A 25,112-nucleotide genomic window follows, 5' to 3' on the forward strand; every position below is an offset into this window, starting at 1 on the left:
GCCCTGGGACCCAGCTTTCTGTGTATAAGCTATGTAGCTTTGGGCAAGTCACTTCACTTCTCTGGGCCTCCGGTTGCCTTATCTAGAAAATGGCTTACTAATCACCACCTCATGGGTCACTGCGAAGATTAACAGAATGCCCAGCCCCTGGGATGGGATTTTCTGGTGTGTCTCCTTTCCCCTGGGCAGCTGGACATTCCCCTGCCCCCATGGCTCCTCTTCCTGCCCTGGGAGCGTACCAAGCGAGTTATTCTATTAATAAGTCAATTAGCTAGTATCTACTGAGCACCCACTGTGTGCCAGGCCCTGCTGAAAAGTCAGACCCAGATCTCCTCCCCCTGGAGCTGCAGGGGCGGGGTGGGGTGGGAGGGAGACAGGAAATAAGTAAGCAAACAACTGAACAAGATACTTTCAGACGGTGCAGTGAGGAAGGTAAATGGGTTGATGTGGGGGGGGGAATAACTTGGTGGAGGCCACTTCAGTCAGATGGTCAGCAAGAGCCTCTCTGAGGAAGGCATCAGAGGACAAGGAGGTGGCCGGCAGAGATGGGGAATGGGCCTGATGGCAGAGAGAGGAGCAGGGTGGACAGCCACCAGGGAATTCAGACTCAAAGGAGATAGGGGCTAGGGATTTCCAGCACCCCCTCCCCAGGAAGGGAGTCTGGGTGGGCCAGTGTGAGAGCCTGAAGGTCGCGGTTGGGGGATATTCCATTTCATGTGTTAAGCGTTTGCTGGAGGCAGGGCCAGCTGAGGCCCACCTGTGAACAATGATGGGGGAGAGAGGACATGTCCAGCAACCTGGTGGTCACGAGCCACCTCTGCTGCTTGTCCTTGGAGCCCCAGACTGAGGGTGGCAGGTGGTGCTGGTAGAAGGGGACTACAGGAAGAGGCAGCTGGTTCAGCCCCAAACTTCAGAACCTCTAAGAACCACATAAGGAACCACATTTCACCTTCGAGTACTGTCACAACCCTAGCCCGGACTTCCATGTGCCCAAGACAGGCCACTGCCCGTCCCCAGAGCCCTGGCCTCTCTGGAGACACAGGGACACAAATAATAATATCAGCTGGTTTTTGTGGAGCAGCGGTGTGTGCCGGGCACGGTCGGGCCCCTGACACAGATCATGTCATCTTCTGGTATCTTGTGTTGTCATGGCGGGCTTTTCCACACTGGGTGGCGGGGGTCTGTTGGATATGACTGAGAACCAGTATGGAAAGACTTTGTAGCTGGATTCTGGGATGACTTTGTATAGGAAACACAAACTCTTAATGTCAAAAAAAAAAAAAAATCTGGTGCTGAAATCCTAAAGATGTCTGTCCCTAAAGCATGCTGCCCTAGTTTGGGCGCTGTCGACGCTGGCTCGTTCGTGGGTATAGAAAGCAGATGCTGGCCGTGGCACACTGAAATCCCCCAACTGAAGGGGAGAGGCACCCACTAACCCAAAGGAGATCGTTTTTCTGCAACACTTATAACAGCCCCACTCATGGAGAAGGAAACTGACAGTGAGGTTAAGTCCCTTGGCCGGGTTCATTCAGTAATGTCACGGATGGGATCTGAACCCAGGCTGGCAGCACCCAGAGCTCCCAAGGGCTCCACAACGTGCCCCTCGTGCCCTGTCCACCTCAATGGCGAGATCAGATGTGCTCATGGAGGGACCGGCACCTTCCTGGTCTACTGGGTTTATAGAAGGGTCGTGTCCCTGCTCTCTCTCCTATGGCTCCCCAGCAGGTGCAGCAGAGAAAGTCAGAGCTGGAAGGCCTTTAAGAAACCATCAAGCCATTCTCCCACAGGCCAGGGGATTCCGTCAGCTTGGCTGGGCAGGGGGTGTCAAGATGGAGCCCATGACAAGCTTAACAAACTGGGGGCTCCTGACCAACAGTGATGGGGTAAGAGGTGGAGCCCCAGAAACAACAAGAGACACCAGGAGTCTGGGCTCGGTCCCAAACTTCAGTCAAGACTATGTAACAAGCCACATTTCATCTGCACACACAGATGCCCCAGATAAGCAGGCCACAGTGAGCACCTCGAGGCTGCACCATGGCGCCCTGACACACCCGCAGGGTGACACAGGAGGGCAAAGGAAGGAGCCATGCGGCCTGAGGAGGCTTCCCAGCAGCCACCAGAACAACATGCCTGAATGTGTGTCGGGCCCTACTCGGTACTCGTTTAATTCTCGCAGCAACCGTAGGAATATCCACCCTGTTTTGAAGATGGGGAAACTGAGGCCAGCCAAATCACTTGTCCACATTCCTTGCTAGCTGGAAAGGGGCTGCATCCAAGCGGGGACCCAGAATTGAGCTTGCCTTTGGGAATTGGAGGTTTGACCAGTATAGTGGGTCAGGTAAGTGGAGAGGTGTTCACGTGCTTCCCACCCTGGTGTCTGCCCTCCTCCCAGGTGGCAGCTGGTCCCCAGCGGGTGTCCCCACTACTCCATCATCTGGAGGCTGGATATGGCTGCTGGGCCAGTCATGGGAGAAGGGCCCCATCTGGTGCCTCTGCACAGTATGTCCACTGAACATGGAGTCCCTTGCTGACAGCTCTTGTACCACCCCCCCGGCCCCCATCCTTACTGCATGAAGATTTGTGATCCCTGCCTAGGAAGACCAAGAAGCTGGACCTGAGGGAGGGCGGGGCCTGGTAAGGGTGACTTTGGGAAAATGTCTTTGTAAATGCGCCAGGAGCAGGATGCTGCTGATCTAGAAACCCTTAGCACCCCGGCTCATCCAGTCCTGCCTGTGACCAGCTGGAGCCTGCCTGGTCCACAGTGCAAACCTCAGGGCATCTCCCCAAGGCTGCCTCCCTCTGGCCCTACTCAAGTCTCTGTTCTGTTTAAAGGGCAGATAAGTTCCCCCTGGGAGCCTCAGAGATTGCTCTTGGACACCTGGGCCCCCTGCCCACGGCGCAGGGAATGCTTCTGGGCGGTGGTTCTGCTCCTGGGGCCATGGGCTGGCCCTGAGCTGACACTCCCAGACAGTCTCACTACCAATGAATGTAGTGTACCTGTTTCATTTAACTGTATAACAAACCACCCAAAATGTAGCAACTGACGGCAGCAATGATTTCTTATTGTGGATGGTGGTGCAGGTTGGAAAATCTGGGTGGTTCGGCTCGTCTCCAGGGGCTCACTCCTTTGCTGCACTCAGCTAGAGGGTCCGCTGGGCCTGGAAGTTCCGAGATGGCCCCACTCACATGTCTGCAGTTGGTGCTAGGACACCCCAGTACCCCTCTACATGGCGCCTTGCCCCAGTGGGCAGCCAGCTTCTGCACCTGGGGTCCCTTCTGTTCCCCTCCATGTGGCCTCCAGCAGGTGTCCAGCTTCCATCCACTGAGGTCCAAGGGCAGCGTTCCACGAAGATGAGTATGGAGCTGCAAACCTCTTGAGGCACAGCCTCGGAACCGGCCCAACCATCGCTTTTGCCACATTTGACTGTACGAAGAAATCACATGACCAAGGGAAAGGGAAATAAACCCCCCTTTGGGTGGGAAAGGGAGGGGACAAGTCCCACTGCAGAGGGGCCTGTGCACCAGGATGGGGGGAATTTGTGGCCATTATTTTGTATTCAGAGCGCATGTATCATTAGCAAGTTCTAAAGTCACTGTATACAAGGCCCAAGCCAGCCTGGTAAAATTACCCTTGAAGACCTGTCAGTTGCCCATAACCTAGAGTCCCTGGTTTGTATACCCACCGGAAGTGTGTGGTCGCCAAGCCAGAGCAGATGAGGGAACCAAGGCTTGCCCCAGCATTCCAGCCTTCGCGGTGAGGAGAGGACCCACAAATCCTTGCTGGGAGTGCAATGGGTCCAAACCACCATCGGTGGCTCCGTTCTGTGTTACCGGTAAGCCCGTAGAGCTGCCCTGCCCCAGACCGAAGCCACTAGCCATATGGGGCTATTTAAATTTTAACGAGTTAAATGAAATTTTTTTAAAACTCAGGTCCCCATCTGCACTAGCCACGTTCCAAGTGCTCAGTGGCCACACGGCTAGCAAGTGAAGAGCAGGAGTCAGCTGGCCTGAGCCCAGCTCCGCCCCCTTTGTCCAGCAGCCCTTCTACCTGCCCGCCTTTGTGGTCACCCAGGCCTTGTGCTGGCTGCTTGGGACCCAGAAGGGATTCAGCCTTATCCCGGTCACTGCTTTTGAGGGGCTCCCTCCCAGTCTGCTGGGGGCAGGAGAAATAACACATGGTACCAGGGTGTGAGCAGGACCGGCCCTGCTGGGCATCCCTCCAGCCCCTGGCTCCCACCCGCCCCGCTCTCAGGCAGCCAGGACCAGGGGTGTGCTGAGCGGGAAGCCCGAGGTCCACCCCTCTGGAGCCAGCCCCTTGCTCCAACCCTGTCCTCCCCACCGTGAAGTAAGGGGGGGGGGGTCCAGGTGCACTCTCCAGGCTTTTCCAGTAAAAGCAGGATGCCTTTACATCACCAAAACTTGGGAGAAACCTCCCCACCCCCACAGTTAGTATCCATGGCTGAAAAATTACAATAAGCCACCGAGAACCCATTTCAGATGAATTTGAAGTCTATGAATTTTATTCACAACAGCTTCTATTTTGGTTTGAAAGATGTTAATGTGTGAAACAGTATTTGTTTGGTCTACCAGCAGTATTGGGTGTGCATATGGGATGTAAGATCCCCTAAAATAATTCAGGGGCTCCCAGCTTGGGAATCCCCGAAATTTCCAGGATCCGAATAGGGGGAGGGGCACCTCATGATAGCTCTGCGTGGCTAGCACTTCGACTAGCCCCTTGCTGGTTTTTGTGGTGGGAGGGGAGTGAGGTTCTCCCTTGACACCTGTCCCCCCCATTCCTACACCCCTCCACACTCACAGCCTACAGCCACCCTCCCTAGCAGCCGTTCTTCTGGTTCTGTTCTGAGCTCTACCGATCTGAGGTGACCCAGCATTTTTGCCTGGTCCCTCTAGGCTGTGGGCCCCAGTGTCCAAAAGCTGAGACCCTCTTTTTTGAGGGGACAGAATTTGACTTCCTTATAATCCAGGGGAACAGAGATGATTCAGACACCTGCTCTCCAGACTGGGGCCTGGGCAGAGCTGAGGGGTCCCCTTCCTCCTCCTGCAGGACCCTCTCCTGACCCCCGCTGAACCTCAGTGCCACGAGGGCAGGAACATTTGTGTGTGTGCCCCGATTGATTCCTGGCACATAGGAGGCACTCAAATATTTGTTGGATGAATGAATTAATGAATTAATGCTAGCTGAGAAGTACACAGGCATGTGTCCCAACCCTGCCCTCTGGCTTCTGGCTGTGTCTTTTTTGGTGGGGGGAGGGGTGAGCGATCTCAGAGACACGTGATGAGCAGGGGACACCCCTTATGGGAATTCTGTTCACAACTAGATTGCTTTTTCTCCCTTTGGGGTCCATGGATTTATTCTCAGGTTATTCACACAATAATTCAGGTTCCACACAATAATTTTTTTATGTGTGGATTCTTTAAGAGTTGTAAGAGTTGTTTTGTGATAATTTCAATCTTCAAGAAGATTTGCAAGAATAATACCAAAACAAACAAACAAACTTCTCCCCTGTACCCTTCACCCAAATTCATTATTACTAACGTTTTGCCAAATTTTGCTCTCTCACAATAATATTTTTCCCCAGAACTATTTGAGAGGTCATTGCCGACATGCAACATGATGACTTTTACTCCTGAATAATACTTCGGCGTCTGTTTCCTAAGAACAAGAACATTCTGTTACATAAACATGGTTCAGTAGCCAAATTCAAGAAGTCTAACATAGACACCATACTGGGATCTAAAATACAATTTATAGTCAGCTTTACCAATTATCTCAGGAATGTCCTTCATGTCAAGTTTTTTTCCCTAATCTAGATCTTGCATTGCATTCAGTCACCACTCATTCTCTTAAAGCTTTATAAAGATGTCATTTACATCCTATAAAATCCCCTTGCTTTAAGTGTACAGTTTCATGATTATTAGAGATATTTACAGAGTTGTATAAACATCACAATTTTATTCTAAATTATTTCCATCACCCTAAAAAGAAGCCTCATCTCTAGTTTCCATCAAGGCTTTGTCCCGCTTCTAGCCCCTGATAACCGCAAATCTACTTTTGGTCTCTATGGGTTTGCCTTTCTGAGCATTTCATTATAAATGGAATCATGCAATATGTGACCTTTGTGTCTAGCTTCTTTCACTTTAGCATCATGTCTTCCGGGTTCATCCATGTTGTAGAATGTAGCAGTAGTTCATCCCTTTTTATGGCTGAATAATAGTCCATGGTATGGATAGACCCGGTTGATGGACGTTAGGGTTGTTTCCACTCTGGGGGCTATTATGAATAACTCTGCTATTAATATTTACATACAAGTTTTTTATGTGGACATATGTTTTCATTTCTCTTGGGTAGATATCTAGGAGTAGAGTCCAGGGGTTCACAGGGTAACTCTCTAACTTTTTAAGAAACACCCAACTGTTTCCCAAAGTGGTGGCACCATCTTACTTTCCCACCAGCAGTGTAAGAGGGCTCTGATTTCTCCACATCCTCGTCAACATCTGTCTGTCTTTTCGATGAGAGCCATCCTAGTGGGTATGAGGTGCTATCTCACTGTGGTTTTGATTTGCATTTCTCTGATGGCTAGTGATGTTAAGCATCTTTTCATTTGCTTCTTGGCCATTCGTGTTATCTCCTTTGGTGAAATACCTATTCAGACGTTTTGCCCATTTTTTAATTGTGTTGTGTTCTTATTATTGAGTCACAAGAGTTCTTTTTATATTCTAAATACAAGTCTTTGTGGGGTGTTTTGTTTTGTTTTGTTTTTTGGTTATATGATTTGCAAACATTTTCTCCCAGTCTGTGGCTTAATTTTTTGCTTTCTTGATGGTGTGTTTTGAAATGTAATAGTTTTTAATTTTGATAAAGTCCCGATCTATCAGTTTTTTCTTTTATTGCTTATGTGTTGGGTATCTAATAAATCATTATATCCAAAAAAAAACCCTAAGATATTTTTATATCTAAGAAATCATTTTATAGCTAAGAAATTATTGCCTAACCCAAGGTCACAACTTTACTCCTCTATTTTCTATTCTATTTACTCCTCTATTTTCTATTTAATTTAATTTATTCTATTTCTATTCTATTTACTCCTCTATTTTCTTCAAAGAGCTTTATAGTTTTAACTCTTACATTTAGATCACTGATCATTTTGAGTTAATTTTTGTGTGTCATGGGAAGAGTCCAAATGCACCCTTTTCCATGTAGATAGACAATTGTCCCAGTGCTGTTTGTGAAGAAACTATTCTCTCTAGTAAGTTCTCTGACACCTTTGTGAAAAATCATTTGACCATGATACAGTTTTTCAATGTCATTTGCATGAAGATGATAACCCCCTTCCATTTTTTTTTTAAAGATTTTATTTATTTATTTGACAGAGAGAGACACATCGAGAGAGGGAACACAAGCAGGGGGAGTGGGAGAGGGAGAAGCAGGCTTCCTGCTGAGCAGGGAGCCCGATGTGGGGCTCGAACCCAGGACCCTGGGATCATGACCTGAGCCGAAGGCAGACGCTTAATGACTGAGCCACCCAGGCACCCCATCCCCCTTCCATTTTAACAAAAGCATGTTCGCAACCACCTGGATGACTTTTTCTCTGAAATACCTAGGTAGATCAATTGGACATTTTTATTTTGAGTGGTTCATGGCTTTTATTTATTTGTAAGAACTCTTTATATTTGGGGGAACCAAGGGAATAGTATGGGCAAATACTCAGTGTCGTGAAATAGCACAGTGTGCGCAAAAGGCATTAAGTATAGCTTGGCTCTGGGGGAAGATGCTGAAGAAGTAGCTAGGCAGGAAGGCAGAAACCAGTTCTGATGCTAACCTGAGAAGCTTATGTAACCAAACCAAAGTGAGTTTGCTCCTTGGTGAGTCAGAAAATACACCAGGTTGAGTTGTCACACAAAGAAAACTTTTAGTTGCAGCAAATAAGGTCACAGGGAATGGTTTCCAGAGGCATGACTCCCCGAGAGAGGGTGAATGGGTTCCTTTTGTTTAGGGTTAGGATGAATATTTAGATAGGGAAGCCTTGTTACCCTACGTAGAGGCAGGCATAAGGTGGCACATGCGCCTTAAGGAAACATGCCTATATATACGTTGTATGTTATGTAAATGAGGCTGGGGCTCCTCCTTGGACAGAGATTTTAGTATTATAATGAGGTAAAGGTACCAGAGGTCACTCCTTGGTCCATCTGCGCAGGTGTGAGTTGGGGGTTTAGCTCAAAAGGTCTGAGTTGTCTGGACCAGTGGGAGGTCTTATCAGGACAGTTGCCATCACCGGAGGCATTTGCCTGAGTTAAGAGCTGAACCAGAAAGAAGAGCTTAAGGGAAAATGTTTTTTCGAGGGGCGCCTGGGTGGTTCGGTTGTTTAGCATCTGCCTTCAGCTCAGGTCCTGATCCTAGGGTCCTGGGATCGAGCCCCGTGTTGGGCTCCTTGATCGGCCAGGAGCCTGTTTCTCCCTCTCCCACTCCCCCTGCTTGTGTTCCGTCTCTCGCTCTCTCTCTCTGAGTCAAATAAATAAATAAAATCTTGAAAAAAAAAAAAAAAGGTTAGTGAGTACAAGCAGGTAGGCAGTCAAGGTCAGGTCTTGGGGTCTAGCTGGTGACACTTAAGACTTTATCCTACAGGTCACTGGGAGCCATAGAAGAGTTTTAAGCAAGGGAGGGATGTAATTAAAGCTGTATTGTTGAAAATTGCTTTAAATAAGAGACATAATGCATGGAGGGAAGGGCTACAAGGGTAAATTGAGGCCAGAACGAGCAAACCCTTTGAATGTCCAGCTGAAGAGTGTCAGCTTGGTTTGGTGGGCAATGGAGAGCCACAGAACGTTCTGGGTGATGCCTGGGGGCATGGAACCAGAGAGGCAGTGGGGATGGAGAGCTGCCTATGAAGGCGAAAAGAAGCAAGACTGAGGCTAGGGCTGATCTCTGGATGGGGTAAGAGGTTCAGTTTCCCAGCATAAGGCTTTCCCCCCACTGACATCTCAACTCCACATGGGTGCCCAGGGCTGTTTCATCTGTCCCTCATCCCCAGAACTGACCTCCAACCCAGACAGATGGGATGTTGCCAGGGGTAACCCGGAGAGGAAATATGAACCGAGAGTTTCCGGGCAGGGCACTGTGAGTGGGAGAAGGAAAAAGGAACAGCATATCAGCATGCCAGCAGGGGTCTTAGAAGTCACACAAGCCGCCATCCCCAGGGCAACTGACCCTTGGCCTCTGCTGCCACAGGTCCAAGGGTGAGGAGCCCCCCTACCTCCCCAGCAGCCATTCCATAGCTGTTTGGCTCATCCAGTGAGAAAGTTCTGGGGCTGGCATGGCATCAGAGAGGCATAAGGAGCCTTGGAACTCTTATCTCGCGCTTCCTGTCGACTAGATAGAGGGTACCTTGAGGCTCAGAGGGACACCATCCTGCACCGAGGTCACATAGGGAGTCAACCCCAGCTTGTGTCAGAGAAGGCCCTAGAAACTCCCCGCCCAGCTTCACAAATGATTATTTTTTTAACGTACTTTTCAAAAACCGGTAGTACATGCATATATCGCAAAAAAAAAAAAAAAAAAAACCATTTCAACAGAACATTTCCGTGAAAAGCCAGTTTCCTTTCCACCCCAGCCCCAACTCTCTGTACCATTCCTGAAGGCACCGCTGTTTCAGTTTCTTAAGCACCCTTATCAGAGATAATATATGCATGTACCAGCATGTATAGGAGACCTCCGTCTTTTTTACACGAAAAGTGCCACACCATACCCCGTACCACACCTTGCTTTTCCCACTTACCAGGATTACCTCTGAGGTGGATCATTATCATCCCAGTCCACCCCAGGACAAAGCCCCGGCTTATGTGTCTTCATACCGTTTCTTGGTCCCCTACCGCTGGACACCAGAGGTGCTTCTCTGTTTGCTCACACAGAATACTGTTGGCTATCCTGGTATTTTTACATTTGCCTGCTGCGTAGCTTTGCCAGATCACCCTTTAGAAGTACAGCACTACCTTGCCCCTCACCCGACAGTGTTTGTGAGTGCATGCATTTCCCCCCACCTTCAACAGCACAAGTATCACCAAACTTGTTCATTTTTGCCAATTTGGTAAGGTTACAAAAAGTGACAGGCATGTTATATTTTTGATTTGTATTTCATTACAAGATGCATTTAATATGCATTTAATTACAAGTGCGATTAAATATCTTTCCATGAACTGCTTGTTCATATCCTTTGCTCTTTTTCTAATTAGTTCATCATCTTTTCCTATCGATTTGAAAGAGCTCTTTCTGTATGAGGAAAATTAACGTTCATCTCATTTTTCCTCAATTAACTTCTGGCATATGCACTGCAGATAATTTTTTTTATTTGCCATTTGCCTATTTTAACTTTTTAACTTTAACTGTGGTATTTTTTATTCTATTCAGAAGTTTTAATTTTTACATAGTTAAGTTTATCAATATTTTCCATCATGGTTTCTGGAAATAAAAATATTTATACAGTGCACTTTACACAACCTTTTTACACAATCTTATGGTTGATCTGCACAGCAGCTTTTGAAGGGAGACAGGGTGGGGATTTTTATCATTAGTTTCATTTTACAGATGAATTCAAGTGAGGCTCAGAGAGGTGATGAGACTCGCCCAGGCTGAACAGTTTCTAGAACCCTTGCTGTTCTCACTTCCCTCACCTGCCTTACAACCAGCCAGGGAACTCACTCCTGGCACTGATAACAAAAGGAAGTGGCTTCTCTAGTAGAACATTTTCAGTTATTAAAACTACAAGCATCTTTTCTTCCTTTTTAAAAATATTTTTGAAACTATAAAATGAACTCATAGCTCTTAAAAAGAAAACCTCCAACATACAAAAGAACGTAACAGGAGGTTCGGGGTGGGGACGCATACTTTGCCCCAAAAGCCCACCCCCCAGAGTGACCACTGTCGGGTTTGCTGTGAGACGGGGCGAGGAAGAGCCACAAGGAGCTGGACAGTTCCTTGTCTGTCTGTCACCAGTGCCTTGTGTACTCCAGGAATGCCTTAGGTGCTCTATAAATGCTGCAAGACAAGAGACTGGGGTGGTCAGGCCCCCCATTTAGACTGCAGCTGCATAGGCCTGCATTCAGACACTTAGCAGTTGTGTGAGCCTGGAAAGGTGAACTACCCTCTCTGTGCTACAGTGTCCTTGTCCGTAAAACTGGGGTACTAGTTCCTACCACAAGGAAATGAAATAAGTCTCAAAGTGCTGAACCTCTGATCTGTCTGTTCCTTCCTGAATCTACTGTCTGCTACTCCCACCTGGCCCCCGATATCCAGGGTCATGAGATATCAGAGCTGAAAATCAGGCTCCTTCCCTCGCAGAAGCCCAGAGAGGGGACGTGCCTTGCCCAAGGTCACGCAGCCTGTGGGTGGCAGGGCGGGCAGAGACTCCCTTCTCCTGACTCATTACATCACTAAGCCTGCTTCCTCACAGCTGGACCGCGGCAGACGCGTCCCTCTCGCCTACTGTCTCGCCCCTTTTGGCCACTAGGGGGCGCTGCCTAAAACACAGCCCAGACCGCTGACGCCCTTGCTCCAAACTGGTCGGGGGCTGCCCGAGCCTAGGAAAGGAAGACGCCTTTTGTTTTTTGTTGTTTTTTTTTTTTTTTTTTGTCTGGTGTTCAAGGCACTCAGAACCCTTGCCTTCTCTACACTATACACTGGGCAATGCGCATCCCCATCCTTGCAGTTTCCTTAAGCACACTCCTCCCAGAGCACCCGCCCCCTTCCTATCTCTTTCAGGCCCAGCCTCTCCTATTTATGCCGCTTCTTCCCCACGGATTGGGTCCCTCTCTCAGACTGTGCCACCCCATTCTCTGTGACAGTCGCCACACCACCGAGGCCCATCCCCAGCATTCAGTTGGTGCTGAGTCAATGTTTGCTGTGGGATAAGGCGTGCAGCTGGCAGGCCGAGATCCTCCTCCCAAACTGCGAGGAGCGCGGGTCCTGGAGGATCCTCAGGGGACGTGGTGCCAGGGTGGGTGTGAGCAGCCCCCACCCGCTGTGCAACTCTGGACCAGTGGCTGCCCCTCTCTGGGCCTCAGTTTTTTCATCTGTGAACTGGGGAGGCTTGGGGGAGAGGGCGCTGGGCATTGCCTGCCTGCAGGGGCTGCAGTGCTCCGTGGGAGGGGCCAAGGGACTTGGCTTGAGGCCGCGGTTACTAGGTGTTTATTTAGGGGTCTTGCGGAGTCCGTGGGAAACGCCGGGACCACAGTGCCCCCTCCCACGCGCCTGCCCTGTGTGTATCCCGCTCCCCGGCCCATCGGCTGCAGAGGCCGCACCGACCCAAGCGCCCTCACTTCGTCCCGGCTCGGGTGACGTCGGCGGCCGGGGCGGCACTCGTCCTCCCCACCGCCCCCCCACACACACACACACCTTTCAAAGGGGGGAAACTGAGGCCGGGCGCGGAGAGTCCGCAGCCAAGGTCACGGCGCGCGGTGGCGGCGCGGGCAGGAGGGCCGGCGGCGCTCGGGCTCCGGCTGCCGACGCCCCCGGGCAAACCCCCCCTCCTCCCCGCGCCCTGCCGGCCCGACGCGCTGGGGCCGCGCCCGCGCTCCGCTCCTGCCGCGGGAACGGCGCGCGCTCGGCGGCTGCATGCGGACCCGCGAGGTAGGAGGCGGGCCGGCGGGGAACGCGCGCGGCGGCAGCGGGTGCGGTGCGGTGCGGGTCTAGCCCGGGGCTGGGGGCGGCGGGGGCCGCGGCCCGGAGTCCCCTCCGCGGAGAGGCCTGGGCAGCAGCTCCGCCCCCGGGGCCGCGGCTACACGGACGCGCGAGCAGCTCTTGGGAACCGGGGGGAGGGAGGGGTGATCGCAGGCGGCTTTGCGGAGCCCGGCCGGGGAGGTGGTTCCGAGGCCGCAGTGGCGGGGATGACACTGGTCTCCCGGTTGTAGAGTTGGGGGATCAGAGGCCGCCGGCCTCTCGGCTTTGGGAGCCGAGGTTACGCGGGCGGCTCGGAGGGCCTGGGGTGCGTCAACGCCAGTCTTTCTGAGCCGGGTCTCTGCGGGTGTCCCTCTCCGGGACTCAAGCGGTGAGGACGCAGGAGATTCAGCCTCCGCGACTATGCGGAGCGTTTATCCGAAACCTTGTGAACGCTAAAGGCGCGATTTGGGGGGGGGGGGCGGGGGGAGGGGAGCTCAGCGTGCTCCATTTTTGCGTCTATGCAGTTGGCTGTCTCCCCGGGGCGGGGAAACGTGAATCCAGGCCCCGAGGGTCGCCAAGCGAAGCTGTCTCCCCCCCCCCCCCCCGCTCCCCTGGCCGCACTCCCTCCCTTCCCTCCCCGCTCCTCCCTGCTGTTGCGTCCGGGGCGGAGAAACCCCGCCACCGCGTCCAGGGTCCAGAGCTTGCGGGCGGGAGGTTGAGGCATCTCAGGAATTCGCTGGAAGCCAGATAGACGCGTCTAGGGAGGGAGTGAGGAGTTTTGGCTGGACTGGAGGGGCTGGGTCCGAATCCAGCCCTGCCCCTGACCCCCTGTGTGACCTTGGGCAACCCCTCCTGCAGCCACCACGTGGGCAAGAGGCTGGTTTTTATTCCAGGGGGCCGTATAGGTGGTGGCGCTTGAGGACAGGAGGCAGCAGCGGTCTGAGAACTGACGGGGTTGTCTCAGGTGTCAGGACGCCCTGTCCCACCTGCCAGCCTCAATTGGGACCCTCCTGGGCCAGGGGGCTCCCGCTGTGGGAAATCCCTGCCCTGTCCAGAAGGGCTGCCCTTGGGCAGGATAGGGAGCAGGGACAGCTAGCAGAGGTGAGTCAGGCTGTCCCCACCCCCACCCCAGTCATGGGGAAACCCCCCTCCCATGTTTCTGCCAGGCAGTTGCCGCTTTAAATTGCCAGGCTCTCAACTGTCACAGCCGATCTGTTCCTGGAGCATACGGAGCAGAAAGATGGCAGTGGGTGTCCCCTCCCCCGGGCCTATCCACAAGATTAGGCTCATGGGGACAGCAGTCTGCTCTGCCTGGTCAGCTCTGTACATTTTGCTGTGAGCATGCTCTATAATGGGGTGGGGGGCAGGGAGAGAAGCACTTGTTCTGCACTAGGAGCAGGAGTCTGGTTGTGCACTTTGACAAGCCGCTGCTCCACTCTGTGGTCAGTCCCCACGAGACAACCCACATGCTGGCCTGCGCAGCCCCCCTCTCGGAGCAGCTCTGAACTGAGATGATACAGGAGTGCCCCTCTAGTCACTCTCCTCGGTCCCCAGCATTATGCCTGGCTCTTCCCTTGGGCTGGTAAGGTGGCCACGCTCCTGAACCCACGTGTGCATTTGAAAGGAAAGAAGAGAAACAGCCCCATCCCCCTCTGCCCCCCACCCCCACCTCCAGGTAGGAAAAGATGAGCTAAGAGGAGCCCCAGGTGCCCAATGCCCACAGTCTAGCCACTGAGCATCAGAGCTGGAGGGAGCATCCTAGGGCCAATCCTTTGTTGGAGCTGGAGAAACTGAGGCCAGAGAGAGGCAGGAACGTGTTCAAGGTCACGCCGCATCCCACTGTCTCCAGCTCTCCAGCAGTCCAGCCATCCTTGGGGAGCTGCTGCCTAGGGAACACTCAGAGGACTTGGTGTTCCCACAGAGGTCCCTGCAGGGGAGAGACAAGGAAGGGGACTGGTGCCTTCCTCTGCAGGGGACTCTGGCTCCTGCACAGTTTGCAAACATTAAGTAATCTTCGGTCTCATGACCAGAGTGGCCATCCTCTGTCAAGGCGGCTTTGAAAGGGCCAGTGGCTGTCTGCCCTTCCAGCTGCAGCTCTGACCAGCCTGCCCTCTCCCGCCCACCCCATACCTGCCCCCCACAGCAGCCCCCCTGCTGTTAGTCATGCCCCTTCCCCACTGTGCAGAGGGGAGTGCCAAGGCCAAGCCAGAACTTGTGACCCTTTGTTTCTTCAGCTTTCTTCCCCACCAGTGTTCTGACGCCTGGGATGGGGAGTCAACTAGCCTAAGCCAGCTCTCTGTCGCCAGTGTCTGGTCTCATCACTCCCGGCTTGTGTTTCGGAATCGGGGGGTAGGGAATGCGATTGTTTGTTCCTATCAGGAAAGTGTGTTTTGCATAAAAGAGGCTGGGCAAAGGCCCATCGTGTTGGTGAGGTCCGTGTGGGCTGGGGTTCCCCGCACTCAGACCTGGTTGTTGCCACAGCGAAGTGTAACTCAATCCTGCTTTGGGGAGCAGCATCTTCTAGTGACCCCTGCCTTCCCTCTGGACCCCATCCTCGCCCTGTCCTAGCTCCCGCAGGAGTGCACCCCCCCACCCTGCCACCTAGAAAGCTCTGTTCATCCGTACGCTTGTCGATGTCACCACTGCAGCGAAGCCTGCCCTGAGTCCCTGTGTCTCCCCCTCCGGGGAGTGCGCAGGGGCATGGATGAGTCACCAGGCTGCAGGAATACCCTCCTGCTCCTAGGGCCCTTCCGTTGGGCTACCACAGCACGTGCCTACTTGGGAAGGCAGGACACAGGCAGCCAAGTTCTCAGTGACTCTTCGAAGAGCTTCTGATCCAGCATGATTGCAATTCAAATCCAGCAAACATTTTTTAAGCATCTGCTCCTTGCCAGACGCTGTCACAGTGGCTCTCACATATATTATCCCATTTCATCTGCAAAACCACAGGCCCATCCATTAATGTGTATGAAGGTTCTGGAAGCATAATATTAAAACAATGATGTCAACCCCACAGGCCAGCGGGAACGATTGGGAATGCTGCACCCTCCCCCTACCACCGATGGCAATCCTTTCGGTTCCTTGGGCCCAGAGCCTCACAGTTTGCCAGTTTTCATGCCCTGATGCTCTCAGGGAGGCCTCCCTCCCAGAGGGGTTCTCAAGTGAGCACGGAGTCTGGGCTGACCCACATAAATCCACGTGCCATATGTGATGGGGGTATAATGGTTGGGGCCTCCCGTGCTGCCTCTCTGGAAGGTAATCCTAGCCTGTGCTGTGTGCCATTCTTTTGGGATGATGCAGTCACTCACGACTGAATTCCCCAAGGGCAGAACAGTGGCTGAGGCACCTCATTGGCCCTAGAGCCAGGGGCTGATAGAAGTTTTCCTTGTGCTCAACTGACCTGGATCCAAACAAGAAACAAGCTGCCTTAGGAGGTAGTGAGTTCCCTTCACTGGAGGTATGCAAACTGAGGCTGGACAGAGGATTTATTATATATCAGTCGGTTTAGGTGCCCTGGAGACGCAGACATGTCCCTCTCGCCTACTCGTTGTAGCTCCAAGACTCCCAGAGCCAATGATTTTTTATTTTTTTAATTATCATCTGAGGGCGTGGTGAAAGCTATCGGGATGGTAATATAGGTTTGTAAAAATGCTAAGTGCCCAGGTGTTTTAATAAAGCCAGTTGCCTGAGGGTATTCTGGGAATGTTTCATTATTCAGCTCATCCAGATGCAGAACTAGGACTAGCTTTTGGACTTAGCCAGGGGCCCTGAGGATTTGGTATGAAGTGAACAATACAGAAATTGAGTGTCTTATGGCAAATCCGTGAGCTGCCCTGGGGTCACTGTTGGTCATACTACCTTGGGAAGCTTGAAGGCAGAGAGCTGGACTCCCTGTTACTTTGGACAGGTCCCTTCCCCTCCCTGGGCCGAAGGAGTTTGGAAGAGACCAGAAATCACTTTGGAAGCTGTAACTGGCACCTAACAGAGGTCGGGGTGGGGGGTGGGCAGGAGGGGCTGAAGCACGCTGATCCTGATACGGGGATCCTTTCGTGGACCGGCTGAGGGCCAGCCTGCTTCTGGGGCTGGGTTCAAACACGAGCTGTCCACTTCCTAGCTCCGTGACCTGGGACAAGTCACTAGGCTTCCCTGAGCCTCAGTTTCCTCCTCCTGAAGATGGGAGTGGTGATGATGCCAGCCACCTGAGGCAGTTAGGAAAATAACTCTGAAAAAGTGTGTCAGTGTCATACAGTTATTTTTCATTTTCTCCTTTGGGGCTATCACAGGAGCCGCTAAGTGTTTCTGGGGCCTCCGAGTCCAAATAGAAATGTCAGTTCCATTCATTTATTCATTCAACAAATATTTATGGAACACCTATTTTACCACAGGAGCAAAATGGACAAAAAGCCCTTTCCTCCAGGAGCTTGTGTTCTAATGTCCACAGCCCCGCAATGAATAAGTAAGCGAATAAAAATTCCAGAGAGCGCCAAGTGCTAAACAGAATGAGTCTGCCCCGATTGGTGTTAAAGGTGATTTGCAATGGGAAAATTTTTCCAAAAGGAAGAGGAACGAACCCTGGTTTAAGACCTAGATTCCAGTCCTGGCCCTGACTTGCTCTGCAGCCTTGGGCAAGTTCCTTTCTGACTCTGATCCTCCGTGCTTGTCTTGAAAATGAGAGGGTACGATGAGCCCTTTCAGCTCAGATGTCCCACGTGGCTGAGGTGGCTATTGTGTCGGGGTGTGGCAGGTGGGGGCAGGTGGCTCTGCAGTCACAGCTTGGGGTCCCCACCTACCCCCTACCCATACCACACCAATGTGTCTATTTAAATGTGGTAGGAATCTGTCGCACGGGAAAGTGAAAAGGCGTATGTGCAGCAGCCTAAAGAAGAATGATTGAAATACACATGTGCCTACCGCCTGCGTCAGGAAACGGAGCGGTGTCAGAAACAACCCTCCGCCCACCCCTGCTCTGTGTTCATCCCCAGCCAGTATGCCTCAAAGATTGTCACCATTGCGGCTTCTGTGATGATAATGCTCTTGTTCTCGCTGTCTTACCACCTAGCTGAACAACTCTTTACAGTATCATTCAGTTTTCCTGTTTTTCTTATTTTCGAGCTGTCTGGAAATAGCCTGAGGCTGTAGATATTTGTTTGGGTCGGGCTTCTTGGGCTTGAACTCGCGGCTGTGTGGCTCATTCAGTCCTAAGTAGCTGTGGTGAGTCCTTATCACTGCTGTGTAGTATTCCCTCGTATCACTAGGCCCCAGCTGATGTATCCGGTCTACTGTGATGGACCTGTGGGTGGTTTTTAGTTTGGGGCTGTTGTTCTTGCACCTGTCTGTATCCTAGTGCGCAGGGCATACACTTCTCTTGCGCGTTACCTCTAACTGGGCCGGAAAGTACACTGGGTGGTCATTCCCTCCTATTGTGCCCCCTTCTCCCTGGCATCTTCTATTATCAGTCTTCGCCGTTGTTGCTCACCTAGTGAGTGTGGAATGGTTTCTCACTGTGAGGTTCATTTGCAGTTCCCTGATTGCCAATGAGGTTGGGCCATTTTTGTATGTTTATTGGCCATTTGGATCTCTTCTTTGGTGAAGTGCCTGGTCAAGTCTTTTGCCCATCTTGGGCTGTCTTTTTATTTTCTTGTTGATTTGGGGTGGGAGGTTCTTTAGGCATTTGAGACTTGACTCCTTGATCATTTACATACGTTGTAAATATCTTGCCTTTTTAACTTTTTCTGGGGTCTTGGGGTGAACGTCTTCATTTCAGAGTTCTTAATTTAAGTAGTCAAATTTATCTTTCACTTCATTAGTAATGTCTTGTGTTTTAAAGACTACTCTGTGGTCATGAATATTCTTCTGTATGTTTTACATTAGATCTTTAATCTACCTGGAATTGATTCATGTATGGTGTGCAATAAGGGTCCCATTCTGAGTGTGCACATGTGTGTACTCACACACACACACACACACCATTACCCAGCACCATTTGGTGACAGGTGTGCCCTTTTCCCCATCTGCCCTGCCTCCCCATCCACATACTGGTACCTTTCCCAGGAAGGCGGGCAGGAGCCCAGGACCACAGGCTCTGGACCCCAAGAGCCAGGAGGAGTGAGGTGATCAGGGACTGCCCCGAGGGCAGGGCGGGCTGGGCAGGCAGCCCTCCCCCACCAGACCAGCTGCCACTCCTGCCAAACAGGTCTGTGGAGCTGCGGGTGTCACGTGTCCCGCTGGCGCTGACCAGGGCCCTGGCGGATTAAGCAGGGGCTGAGGGCTTATGACCCACGCTGCCAACTGCACTGGCCGGGGAAGGGCTGCCGGAGCTTACCTACGTGGGTCGCAGAGGAGGCCCCAGAGGCCAGCAAGGCTGTGCTGTTTGTGGCAGGAGGTCCCCCCACCCAGGGCACTGGACCAAGGTAAGGGAGGGCCAGGGTGATCCCTGGCCGCGTCTTCCCTGCCCAACTCAGGGTACGTCCGTCTAGGAAATAAACATCCCCTCCTAAGCTCTTTGAATCTAGGTCTGTTGGAGGCAGCGAGAGGTAGGATGGAGGGGCCACAGCGTGCAGCAAGGGCCCGCCAGATTCAGGCCGCTATGCAAGCTCACTCGAGCTCACACACATGCTCGGGCACCCTGCCCACCTGTTTCCCAAGGGGCTCTGCGTCGTCTTCAGTGTCCAGGGCATGCCCAGTAGATAGGAGGGGTCACTGCCAACCTCCAGTCGGCCCTCCAGATCCCGCTGCCTTTCCCCAGGCAGTGGCCACTACCTTACTGCTCGTGGAGTTGTCAGGGCAGGGGAGGAGGAGGGAGGAAGTGGGTATAGACTGAGCACCTTCCATGCGCTAGGCACCGCTTGGGTAAGCTTTATTCCTACCAAGCAAAACATGGAAGACTCACCCATTTAATAGACGAGGAAACTGAGGCCCCGGGGAGGGACTGTGGTTCAGCAGGGGCCTGGACTGAGAGAATGGCCCTGCCTCTTCTCAGCAGCCTGCCTACGTGGCCTCGGAAGTTGTAGGCTTTGCTCCCGCCGGTGGACTCCCCTCGGTGGCCTGACGAGGCACATTCCCTCTGGAGCAGCATCACTCCTCCCTGGGGCTCTCTGAGAACTTTGTGTCCCTAGAAGGAAGTTGAGGCCAGGAGCAAGAGCCGGACTAGGCTTGTGGCTAGGACTTTGGGTCGTGTCTCCTGGTTTGTGTAGCGGGAGTGACGATAATAGGGCCTGGCTCTTCAGGTCACTCTGAGGTCAAAATGCCACCATGCACGAATGGGCCACCAACATGGCCCAGCTCCCAGCAAGCACAGGTAATCTCAGCTTTTGGTTTGTTTGTTTGTTTTTTATGTCTTTTTTTTTTAAGATTTTATTTATTTATTTGACAGAGAGGGAGAGAGAACGAGCACAAGTAGGGGGAGAGCCAGGGGGAGAAGCAGACTCCACACTGAGCAGGGAGCCTGATGCGGAACTCGAGCCCAGGACCCCAGGATCATGACCTGAGCTGAAGGCAGACGCTTAACCATCTGAGCCCCCCAGGCGCCCCTCAGCTTTTGTTTGTTATAGGGAAGGTCAGTACCTGAGCTCCATCTCTGAAATTCTGAGCCCCTGGCTGTTTCCTTTCTTCCTGGGCCTTTTATTTTTGGTTTTTCTATGAGTTTAGTATTTGCTTAGGAAAACAGACACCTGGTAAAAATATTCAATATTGTAAGAATATACAATGAAAACTGCATATGCCCCCCACCCCCTATTCAGAGCAAACGTGAGGAGCATTTTGGGGGTATCTGGTCGGAAATATTCAGGAGCTATATCTGTGTGTATTTAATCCCTGCACTGTATTTTAAAGAAAACACCCGGTAGCTTGCTCTGCCCCCACCCTTTGACTTCCCTCTGGGCCTTTAAATCCACCCACTCGGCTAGAGAGTCTGACTTGCCTCCTCCCTCCAGAAGGCACACATATTTGTGGACGCTGGCACCAGATTTTCCTCGTCAGCAGGACTCGAGGGAGGCTGTAGCCTGGCACGGGGCAAACAGGGGGATTGTTGAACTGCAAAGAACAGTCCCTCTGTGCCCGGTGAAGGCCCGAGTTGGAGACCAGCTCCCCCTCCTCCCCACTCCAGCAGATCTGGGTCTGGAGCGAGGGTGGAGCCTGGGGACCTGGCATGGGCCCAGCCTGGCTGCCAGCTGGCCATTGGGTGACCTTGAGCCAGCCCTGGCCTCCTCCGGGCTCCTGGCTCAGTGCAGAAGCCCAGGACGTACGGCAGCCTCTCTGAGAGGACTGAGGGTCTGTCTCCTTGAAGACCCAGGCAAGCCACATGTCATTCATCCCACCTGAGCTAATACCCATGATGTGGGCTGGGGTTTTCCCTGCCTTCCTGTTAAGCTTTGACAGTCCTCCATGAGGCAGCTTAAGTCAGTGCTAAGTTTTGCTGATGTTTTCTCTGTGGGCCTTGTGATTTCTGGACCTGCCAGTGTCTTATCTCTGCCATGTAAATCTCCCAGAGGGCTTTCTCTGGGGCTTACTCTCTCCCAGGGTCTGAGAAAGGAAGGCAGCTGGTGGCTACATGTGGCCACATGTCCTGCATGCATAACTATAAAGGCTTACCAGAAGGGCTCCCTGTCCCCTTGAAGGAAGAGCAGGATCCACTGCTGGTGTCAGAAGGACAGCAGGGACCAAGGGTCATAGTCACCCAGGAGGGCGGAGCTCCAGGCATCTCTAGAGTACAGATGTTCAGGTTGTGCACTGTATAAGAGCAGTTGGCAAAGGAAGAATGCAGTCCAAGCAGGAGCCTAAGAGGCTGTGTCCACCAGAAGAGGGCGCCTTTTACAGATTTACACACAGAGGAGCCCTGCATGCTGGTGGTAGAACCGGCCTTGAGCATGCTCAGTGGCAAAGGAGAGATGCCAGGGTGTGGTGGGTTTTCCTCCCCACGTAGGCAGCCTTCCTATGCTTAACTTTCTAGAATCTCTCTCCAGGACTCTGTTGGTAACCTCAGGGGAAAAGGAACTCTAAACACTGTCTTCCATCTGTGTGAGCAGCTTGAACAAACCCAGCCGGGTGAAACCTCAGAGGGACCTGGGCCATATGCCTGGCCTCAAGGGCCACAAAATGGCTTGACTCAAAACAGATCTGGGTCACATCTCAGCTCTAGCTTTTCCTGGCTGTCTATTCCTGGTCAGGACATCTGTGCACAGACCCCCCCTACTTTATTGTCTGTTAATATCACCCCCCCCGCCCCCTCCACCAGAGCTCAAGTATGAAATACCTTTACCTCTGTGCCTGGCCCCTTGAGAAATGAATGTTTTGTTTATGAAGGCATGTTAATTTTGACACAGGGACTCATGTGAACTAGACATACTTCGTTTCATCTACAAAGGTTTCTCAAGTATCTAGTATGTGCCAGGCACTGCCCTGTGGCTGAAATAAATGGTGAATCCAGCAGACATGATCCTTACCCTCACACAGCTGTCCCATAGAGGGAAATGCTCTCTGGAACAACATCAACCAGGTGCTAGGAGGAATTGCTCAGTGGGCCCTGTGAGGAGGTCAGGCAAGGCCTTCCCGAAGGAGCTGAGGCATGAAGGTGGAGTCGGGCTTAAGTAGTTGAAAAGAGCGTGGACAGAGGGATTGGCATTTGCAAAGGACCAGGGCAGGAGCCAACCCTCTGGTAAGAGGCTGAGGCCGAGTAAGGAGAGCAGAGGCCAAATCTGCAGGGCCTTGTGGGCATAGCAAAGAGTTTGGTGATTATTTTGTAAGCAGTGAGGAGCCACGGTTTGAAGCAGGGTGATTTGTTGTTAGATTGAAATGTCAGTGAAAATGGGTTTGAGTCTTGGCTCTGCTTCCTAACCCATCTGCCCTCCCTCTGTACATCAAGGAGGGTTGGGGAGGAGGGGGTCTTAGGTTGTTCAGGCAGGATGGAAGAGGTTTGATTGAGGAAGGTTAGGGTGGGGTCCAGAAGCTCACTCAGCTGCCCCTTTCTACACCTGTCCCAAGGCTGGGGTACCATGGGGTCCTGCCAGCTCTGTCCTGGGGCTGGGAAGGCCAGGCTGCAGTTCTCCAGAAGGTCGACAGGTGGCGCCAGCCCTCCAGCGGTGGCAGGTGGACTGGCCCCGCCAAGACCAGCCTAGTGAGAGGTGGGGTTGGTCAGGCCAGGGCCAGCTACCCTTCCCCCTGCTCCTCGCCTGCACCCCAGTCTGACACCCAGACCGCTGGTTCAGTGGCTCCAGCCCACAGCTGTCACCACCCCATCTTTCATCCTCTCCAAGGATGGCTCCACCAGCTGTGCCCTGAGCTGTCTTTTTAAACCAATCTTAATTTGCCACCAAGCCCAACCTGGGGACTGCTGGGTGAACCCCCACTTTGCAGGGGAGTGCTGGGGCCCAGATCTCTGCTCTGCAGCCTTGGCCAGTGAAATGCAAATGATGAGGTCCCAGCTTCACAGGGTGGACAGGGCATCCACAAGTCACGTGTGTAAAGCCCAGAATGAGTGCCCCACAGTTAGCATAGCCGGAGCTAGGCACCCAGGAGGCCTTCAGAGCCTGGAGTGCCTTCCCCTGCTTCCCTTGGCCCCCATACCTTGCCCTGGAGTTAAAGCACAAGAGGAGCCAACGTGTGTTGCATACTTCATTTCATCCATTGCAACCAGAGTCTGCATCCCAGAGTGGGGACCCTCATGGCTTGGGCCATCTGTTGGTATCAAATCCCAGCTCCCTGTGTTCTGGTGTGTGATCTTGCATCTTGTGCAAGTGCATCTTGTACATCTGGGCCTCCGTCCCTTCTGTAAGGTGTGGACTGTGCTCTCTCTTATGGCTGGGAAGGTTGCCGAGACCCACTGTGAGCCCCTCGAAGCACCAGGCGCAGAATTGGGCGCAGAATCGGTGCTCGGGCAACAGCAGCTGGAATAGGGCCCCTCCTGAGGGCGGGAGGCAGGATTCACTAGGGATGCCTGCCAAGAAGGAATGCCTGCTTGTCCCTACTTGGGTGCCCGTAGGCAGGGCCGAGCCCGTGAGAGGCCCACGGTGGGGGCGGGGCGGGGGGGAGCAGCGGCCACAAGATGCGGCCCACTGTGGGAGGGAACAGGAGGGATCTGGGGAGAAGAAATGGCCTCAAGGAAGACAACTGGGGTCCAAGCCCAGCGCACCCACTCCTGGTTTCCCATCCCCGTGCACTGCGGGGATTACCCTTAACCAGGGTAATAATTACTGTGGACAGAGCTGACGTGTTGAACAAATTGTTGTATGTTTGTAATTACAAATTGCACTTCTAACACTCCAGGGGGTTCCAAACCTTGATATCTTTGCTATTAACACAGAAATTATACTCATTTATGGAAACTGCGAGAGAGACCAAAATTGTCTGTGGGCTATGTTGCATAAGGGATGCTCGTTATGGATCCACTCCAGGAGTCTGGGGCAGCCCCGTCTGGGTCTCCAGGTTTACTCTTATTTCATGGGGTCATATTCCCTTAGCAGCCCAAGGCCCACTTGGCTCAGAGGCTCAGAGGCTTTTCCTGCATAGCCTAGGGATTGGAATCCCAGCTCTGCCACTACGAGCTGAGTGGCCTCAGGCAATCCATTGAACCTCTCTGTGTCTCAGTTTCCTGGTGGGCTACGTAATAGGACTTGATAACCGTGCACAGGAGAGTGCATGCCAAGCTGCAGACACCTGCCCAGCACACAGGAGGTGCTCCCTGGGGCCTGATCTTCTCTCTGCACAGTGCAAGAGGTGCACGGTGGGATGGCAGCTAAGTCTTGTTCCCAAGAGGATAGGAAGACAGTGTTGACCTCCCCCCACCCCCACCGCCCCTACTGCCCCACCTGACCCCCCCACCCCCGCCAGCCTTAGATGGCAGTAAAGTCACTACATGCTTAGGGATATTTCTTGCTGCAGAAAGTGTATTCTCTGATCCCTGTTACCCACCAAGCAGGTGGAAGTGTGAGACCCGGGCCATGTGACATGATTCCAGGTGAGCCGCAGACTCCGCGTCCAGTGACAAGGCACACAATCACACGGGACCCAGGAGAGTGTTATTCTCCTCCCAGTGCTCTTTCAGCCCTGCCAGTTACTTCAAGACCAAAGTGTTGGTTGGTGCTGATACCTCTGAAGCACTCAAAAAAAGGCTTGTTTCTTCTTTTTTTTTTTAAAGATTTTATTTATTTATTTGACAGAGAGAGACACAGCGAGAGAGGGAACACAAGCAGGGGGAGTGGGAGAGGGAGAAGCAGGCCTCCCGCTGAGCAGGGAGCCCAATGCAGGGCTCGATCCCAGGACCCTGGGATCATGACCTGAGCCGAAGGCAGACGCCCAACGACTGAGCCACCCAGGCTCCCCTTGTTTCTTATTTTTATAGGCATTATATAGTCACATAGTTCAACAATTAAAGATATAAAAGGCACACAGTGTTGGGCGCCTGGGTGGCTCAGTTGGTTAAGCGACTGCCTTCGGCTCAGGTCGTGAT

At 52.6% G+C, this 25,112-nt stretch overlaps 1 protein-coding gene across 7 annotated transcripts in view; it reads left to right on the plus strand.

The window, feature by feature from the left end:
• Positions 1-25,112, plus strand: part of IQSEC1 (IQ motif and Sec7 domain ArfGEF 1) — a 354,630-nt gene that overhangs the window by 247,672 nt on the left and 81,846 nt on the right. The window contains exon 2 of one of the 7 annotated variants that reach the window (XM_081822789.1): positions 2,208-2,338. The exons of the other annotated variants lie outside the window; for them this stretch is intronic. The gene's annotated coding sequence lies outside the window, so the exon portion shown is untranslated. The remainder of the gene's footprint in view (positions 1-2,207; positions 2,339-25,112) is intronic. 7 annotated transcript variants of the gene reach the window in all.

The sequence above is a fragment of the Leptonychotes weddellii genome, chromosome 1 (genome assembly GCF_054177405.1).
Source record: "Leptonychotes weddellii isolate Sample4059 chromosome 1, ASM5417740v2, whole genome shotgun sequence".
Classification (NCBI taxonomy): Eukaryota; Metazoa; Chordata; class Mammalia; order Carnivora; family Phocidae; genus Leptonychotes; species Leptonychotes weddellii.